This window comes from Oryctolagus cuniculus, chromosome 20 (genome assembly GCF_964237555.1).
Source record: "Oryctolagus cuniculus chromosome 20, mOryCun1.1, whole genome shotgun sequence".
NCBI lineage: Eukaryota > Metazoa > Chordata > Mammalia > Lagomorpha > Leporidae > Oryctolagus > Oryctolagus cuniculus.
The window spans coordinates 17,232,339-17,239,926 of NC_091451.1; the positions used below are offsets into that span (position 1 = coordinate 17,232,339).

Consider the following 7,588-nt stretch of genomic DNA (forward strand, 5'->3'; position numbering starts at 1 on the left):
CCAGCTCGAAGTCCAGCTGCTCCACTTCTGATCCAGCTTCCTGCTAATGCACCTAAAAAGGCAGAGAAAGATGGCCCAAGTATCTAGGCCCCTGCCACCCATGTAGGAGACCAAGATGGAGTTCCTGGCTCCTGGCTTCCACCTGGCCCAGCCCTGGCCATTGGGACCACTTAGGGGCATGAATCAGCAGATGGAAGATCTCTCCATCTGTCTCTCCAGCTCTTAAAAATAAATATTTTTTTAAAATATGACTAATTTGAAGGCATGTCAAAAAATGGAAAATGGAATTAAAAGATGAGTTTATTTTGGTGAAAACAATTTGAAATCTATGCATGGGTTTTTCAGAAAATGCATCTTCCACAAACTTCTTGAAGATAGCTCTTACGGGAACATAATTAACAAGCTAAAACGTGGCTGGTGAGTCTTTTATGGCCAGTATGAAAATTACATCTCAGTGTTACATAACCTGTGAGGAACTATCTAAAATTCTATCCAAGCCTGGTCGTTTGACTGATTTAATACTTGTTGTAGCCTACAGTTAACTGTTCAGCCATATCATGGTCTAAAACATCTTTGATGGCAACGTAAGGGTATTACCTTTTCTTCATGAGCCAGTAATCGGGAGACCGTGAACTCACACACGCTGCAGTTGGATGTCACAGCAGGTGGTGGTGAGGCCGGCACAGGTGCAAGGAGCCTGCACATCCTTTCGGGGGCCTGGCTTGAACCCCAGCTGTGATGCTTTCAAACAGCGGGCCCAGGTGCGCAGCTGCCAGTGCTCTGAACTGAGTGTGAAGCCTACTGCTGCCACTTACAAGCTGTGTGGCCCTGGGCACATCACGTCACTTAGCCTCTCCAAACCACAGCTTCTTTAAAATGGGGAAATAACACGATCTATCTCATAGAGTTCTCATGAGAACCAGTGAGACAATGTACCTAAATCACTTAGCCTAAAACCTGATACTTGGTGAGGTGATTACTGCCCAGAAAATATTGACAATTAAAATCTCAGGCCTAAGCATTTGTGAGAATCCAGTGCGATCACATGGCAAGTCTGCAATGTGTATGTGAATGTTAGTTCTCTCCACTCGAGCCCATCCCTGTTGCATGCCCCCCAGGAAGAGGGGAAAACAAGACAAGGATGTGAATTGCATAAATATTCAACATGAGATCAGGGAACCTTGACACCACGTAGATGCTGATTAGGCAAAAAAAGAAAAAAAAAAGTAAAAGACTAGTCGGAGGTTTGGTTTTGTTGCTTTGTTTTTAAGAAAAAACCCACCGGAAGCCTACAAGCAACTTAAATGGCCACTTATTGGAAATGAGGAAAAAGAATGTGCCAAAACCCAGGCACTCAAAATACCAGGCACTCAAAACCAGCAAAGTCAGAGACTTACAATGAAAAGAACAGTTCTCAAAACCCCGGACCGCGAGCCCAGGGGCCCACGCTGGGGAAGCCACAGCACGCAGCCACTGAGCAGCGTTCCGAAGGGAAGCCTTGTTCAGTACCCACAGCGAGAGCTGGGACTGTGCCAAGGGAGGCTCCGGGCACACTGCACACAGAACTCCTTTCCCTTGCATGGAGGAAGGGACCATCGGGCCACCCGCATGCGAAAAAGACAGGAAACGAGGGAAACCGGAGCTGAGTTGTGCAAACCGTGGTGGGCTTTGGGAGGGCCGGGAGCTGGGCATGGAGGAGACACTTCACGGTGCCGTCACCACCCGGATAGCGTCTCTTCTCTTTGTGTCATGCCGTCTGTAAACACAGGTTGGCACAGTCGCATGCTGGGGGCCTGTGTTTGTGGTGCAACGGGTTAAGCTACCGCCTGCCTTGCCTGCATTGTACATCAAAGCGCCAGTTCGAGTCCTGGCTGCTCCATTTCCAATTCAGCTCCTTGCTAATGCACCTGGGAAGGCAGCAGAAGGTGGCCCAAGTGCTTGCCTGTGCCACCCATGTGGGAGACCAGAACGGAATTCTTGCAACCTGGATTTGGCCTGGCACAGCTGGATCTGGGGAGGCCATTTGGGAAATGAACCTGTGGATGGAAGATAGATCCCTGCCCCCACCCCACCACCGCCTGTCACTCTGCCTTCCAAATAAATAAAATAAATCTTAAATAAATACAATGGCTACAACTGTTCCTACCAAATACCACACCAACTACCCAGGAAAGATGCCAGGATTCTGCCCAGCAGGGGGAGTAGCACCGTGTGTTCAGGCCACTGAAACCGAGCGGGTGCAAAGTCCGCAGATGCATCCTGGGTAGGAGGGGCAGTCGTTCCCGTGTGATGCCCGGAAGGAGCCTTTCCAGGCGCTTGTCCCAGAGAGCACCATGAAAGTGGCTTTTTCCACCCTCAGCAACACCAGCAGTGGTGCTCTGTATTTCACCACCAGCACCATCACTGTGGATGCATATAAAGACAGACTCTTAAGTGACTCGATGGCTGCAATCAACTGCCTTTAGCCAACTCTCAAATGTCCTTTTACTGAGGGCCAATCCCGGACCATTAGAAAATACATATTTTTGCAATTGTGTTGAATGAGAGAGTTCCACTTCGCGGAGGCGATTGTCGTGGAAGGCAACGTGGTCACTTCTCACCATCAAGGTCAGCAGTGACATCACTGCTTCTGCCCACGCCGCAGGGTCTTCAGTTTTCTCAACAAAGACAACATTTCATTCTTCATCTGAAATTTTTAACGAGTGCCTTCTCCCAGTCCAGAGAGCCTACAGGTATGTGTTAGTACAAGTGTTCGGCTTCTTCAAAGGCCAGTATGCAAACCACTGAGCTTTGTTTTGCTTCTTTTAAGATTTATTTTTTAAAGACTTATTTATTTATTTGAAAGACAGAGTTACATAGAGCTAGAAGGAGAGACAGAGAGAGAGAGAGTTCTTCCATCTGCTGGTTCACTCCCCACATGGCTGCAATGGCCGGAACTGTGCCGATCCAAAGCCAGGAGCCAGGAGCTTCTTCTGGATCTCCCACATGGGTGCAGGAGCCCAAAGACTTGGGCCATCTTCTATGCTTTCCCAGGCCATAGCGGAGAGCTGGATTGGAAGTGGAGCAGCCGGGATTCGAACCGGCACCCATATGGGATGCTGGCATCGCAGGCACCTGCCTTACCCACTACGCCACAGCACCAGCCCCCTATTTATTTATTTTTAAGGCAGAGTGAGTGAGTGTGTGTGTGTGTGTGTGTGTGAGAGAGAGAGAGAGAGAGAGAGAGAGATGTTTCCATCCCCTGGTTTACTCCTCAATTGGCTGCAATAGCTAAAGCTGGGCCAATCCAAAGCCAGGAGCCAGGAGCTTCTTCCAGGTCTCCCAGGTGGGTGCAGGAGCCCAAGCACTTGGGCCATCTTCTGCTTTCCCAGGCACATGAGCAGGAAGCTGGATTAGAAGTGGAGCTGCCGGGACTTGAACCGGTGCCCATATGGGATGCCGGCACTGCAGGTGGAGACTAAGTGTTCTATGCCGCAGCACTGGTCCCAAACCACTGATCTTTGCCCAGATTAAATGCTTTCCTACCAGTGAGTAGCTGAGAAGCTCAAAAGGGATCTGAGTGCTTGGGGTGTGCCTGCTGGTGTACGGTTGAGGCAGTGGCTTTGGTGTGGGCTCCTCTCCTGAGCTCTGTCCACGCGCACACCAGAGCAGGTGCTTCCGCTAACTGAATGCAGCTCACCACCTCACAGGTACAGTCGGGAAAACAAGGTGGTTCTTCCAAAAGCACAGCTAGTGACAGCAGCGAGGAACTACCAGCAACTGGGAAAGCGTCAGACGTGCTTAGACGCTCACTTCCAGCCTCAGCTTTGTGACTGTGGGTGTGCAAATAAGCCTGAACACTGCAGTCTCTTCTCTGATAAAACTGATTGTTGCGCAGTCACCACTGCACTGCCTTCTAACAATCAGTTGTGCAAATTACGAGGGCTCTCAGAAATTCTTTTTTTTTTTTAACCTAGAAACCTTTTATTTAAGGTATACAAATGTCATGCATTTCATAAATACAAATTTAGGAACATAGAGATTCTCCCCACTCTCCCCTCCCTCCCACCCTTCTTCCTTCTCCCTCTTCTATTCCTATTGTCATTTTTTACCAAGATTTATTTTCAATTAAATTCGTACACAGATTAACCCTACACTAAGTAAACAGCTCAACAAATAGCAAGGAAAAAAAAACTGCTCCTCAACAGTGGAGACAGAGGCTGTTCAAAGTCAGCACTTCTATAGGTTACCTTTTATGTGCCCTATTAGTTACCACAGATACGGGGAACATATGGTATTTGTCTTTTGGGGACTGGCTTGTTTCTCTAAGTATAATGTCTTCCAGTCATATCCATTTTGTTGCAAATGATAGGATTTCATTTTTTCTTACCACTGTGTAGTACTCCATGCTGTATGTATCCCATAATTTCTTTACCCAGTCTTCAGTTTACAGACATCTGGATTGACTCCATATCTTAGCTGTTGTGAATTGAGCTGCAATAAACATGGGAACACAGATAACTCTTATTTGCTGATTTCATTTCCCTTGGGTAAATTCCCAGGAGTGGGATGGCCGGGTCATATGGTAGGTCTATATTCAGATTTCTGTCTTCCATACTGTCTTCCACAGTGGCTGTATGTACCAGTGGCTGTTGTACCACCAATAGTGGATTCATGTACCTTTTCCCCCACATCCTCACCAGCATTTGTTTATTGATTTCTATATGAGAGCCTTCTAACTGGGGTAAGGTAAAACCTCATTGTGGTTTGATTTACATTTTCCTGATGGCTAGTGATCCTGACTCAGAAATTCTTTTTTTTTTTTCTTTTTTTTTTTTTTTTGACAGGCAGAGTGGACAGTGAGAGAGAGAGACAGAGAGAAAGGTCTTCCTTTGCCGTTGGTTCACCCTCCAATGGCCGCCGTGGCCGGTGCGCTGCAGAAGGCACATTACGCTGATCCGAAAGGCAGGAGCCAGGTGCTTCTCCTGGTCTCCCATGAGGTGCAGGGCCCAAGCACTTGGGCCATCCTCCACTGCACTCCCTGGCCACAGCAGAGAGCTGGTCTGGAAGAGGGGCAACTGGGACAGCATCCGGGACCGGGACTAGAACCCGGTGTGCCGGCACCGCAAGGCAGAGGATTAGCCTATTGAGCCACGGTGCCGGCCGACTCAGAAATTCTTATAACAGACACAAAAGATGTCTGGGCTAGAATTCATACAAAGGAAAGCAAAACAAAAAAAAACCGCTTGAATCTTCTTTCAAAGTTGAGGATCAATTAACAAGAGAAAACTTGGTTTTGGACCTGAGTGAATGCATGGAGACTCAGAAAGAGACAACTAAGCTGAAAGGATGCATCTTTATATGTTCAAAAGCCACACTTGAACTCAGAGTAAGAAACTAAGGCCAACCCCATTTTAACTTTCTCATTGGGCTCCAGTCTTTAATGAGTATGACATTTTATTGTGCTTTGTTTGCTTCACTTTAAATGACGTGTGGGTGAAAATGTGTTGATTTGCAAACTCCTTTCACTCAAGTTAAAAATATTTTCAATCAGAGTTGAGACTCACTTGTTATAGACGTGGTAGTGCGGCCACTATGGAGATGCATGATGAAACCACGAGATCACGCCGCGTCTGCTGTAATTATTATTTTCTGCAGTTTGTTCTGAATGTCCCTCACTGTCAGGTGGACGTTAAAGTTTACGCTTTAAATGGTTTTCAGCCACCTATCCATGCTCCCAGTTGAAAAGTTAAAAATAAATTTGAAAAATAAAATTCGAGTCCGACAACTGGGTCCCCTCCCCACAGCAACACGGCGTCTCCTACTCGCGCGGCGACAGGGGTTTCCCCTCAGCCGCCGCCGCTGCCGGCCGCGCCCAGCCGCACCCGCGGCCCGCGGCTGCCATGCAGTTTACCCTGCTTTTTAGTCGTCAGGGGAAGCTTCCACTGCAGAAAGGGTATGTCCCACTGTCAGACAGAGAGAAGAAAAAGATCACAAGAGAACTTGTTCAGACCGTTTAAGCACGGAAACCTAGAATGTGCGGCTTTCTTGAATGGCGAGATCCGAAGATTGTTTACAAAAGATATGCAAGTCTGTATTTTTGCTGTGCCATTGAGGATCAGGACAATGAACTGATTACCCTGGAAATAATTCATCGTTATGTGGAATTACTTGACAAGTATTTTGGAAGTGTGTGTGAACTTGATATCATCTTTAATTTTGAGAAGGCTTACTTTATTTTGGATGAGTTTCTTTTGGGAGGAGAAGTTCAAGAAACAGCCAAAAAAATGTCCTTAAAGCAACTGAGCAGGCCGATCTATTGCAGGAGCCACGGCATGAATATTTTAATGTCCCTGTGTACTAAATGACTACTCATCGAGTATGCAGAATTTCACAGAGGAAATAGAGAGCTGACGTACTTACGAAAGAAAATATCCTCAGCTTGGTGACTGGTTATCTTGCATAAAAATAATAGAAAGTTTCAGAAAAAGTACCTTCACAGTTGTATTTTTTTCCTTTCCCCATTCCTAACTCATCTGTTTTATTTTCATTATATATGTAAACTTGATATAGCTTATTCCTGTCCACGATTGATTTAATTTCTCCCCAACAAAAATATGGCCTATAAATGCCTTGAGTAAGATTCCATCTTAAACACATACATGTTGTCATTAATGAATCATCTATTATTAATCTAAAGAAAACCTGGCAGTTGTTTACCAAGGAAAATACAGCTGAAGTGCCAGGTCACACTAAGCAGTGCTATGGCATATATTGTGAATTGGCCTCCCAATGTTGGTGGGGAGGGGGACAAAAAGAAATGCTATTTAGTGTGATTATCATAGAGTCTATATGAGCTAATGCGTTCTAATGTATCACATAAAAGTATATGTGGAAGTAATACAACAAAGTAAAGTTAATTTGGATTATTATATTTTATGGTTAAAACATTCAGTTTTTAAGAAATTTTATAGTGCCACATATATGTAATCACATTTGTGCTGTATAATATCACATTGTCCCTCTAAGATCTGCCAGAGAGCTATATCCAAAAAGTTGCTTCTGCAATATCTGTTGCTCAGTAGTAGCCTTTGGAAGTATTAATACTGAGTTTATTCATGTAGTTAAAAATTTTAATATTCAGTTTTAAAACCTAAATATGTTTTACTAGTTATGGCTTTCTAATATTTTGAGTCTTCATTTCACTACTTAATGCTTTGTTAACTATGACCATATTTCTGAATATTAAAACTTTTACCATCACTATTGCATATGCTTTTAAATAAAACCTAGAGCATATTATAAAAGGAAAAGTACCAAATATTTCATTGTTTATATGAATTAAGAAGTTGGCATTAAACAGTAAATTCAAAAGGTGCTTGGACTAGCTAACAACTGGAAGAAGACTTATGAAAATGTGTGTTGACCAAACTTAGTACTAGGCAGGCAGTATAGACCTATGGATCACTTATTTCCATTCTTACCATTCTCGCTGTAATGGACCACATTTGAAGCACCTGGTTGGGGCTATCAAATGAGAAATTTAGTCATATCCATTTGAAACATTGATCTCTCATTTCCATTTTTTTCTCCATCCCTCCCCTTGCCC

The 7,588-nt window shown here is 44.8% G+C and overlaps 1 pseudogene; it reads left to right on the forward strand.

The window, feature by feature from the left end:
- Positions 1–5,750: 5,750 nt before the first annotated feature.
- Positions 5,751–7,062, forward strand: LOC127484641 (AP-1 complex subunit sigma-2 pseudogene; annotated as a pseudogene).
- Positions 7,063–7,588: the final 526 nt, after the last annotated feature.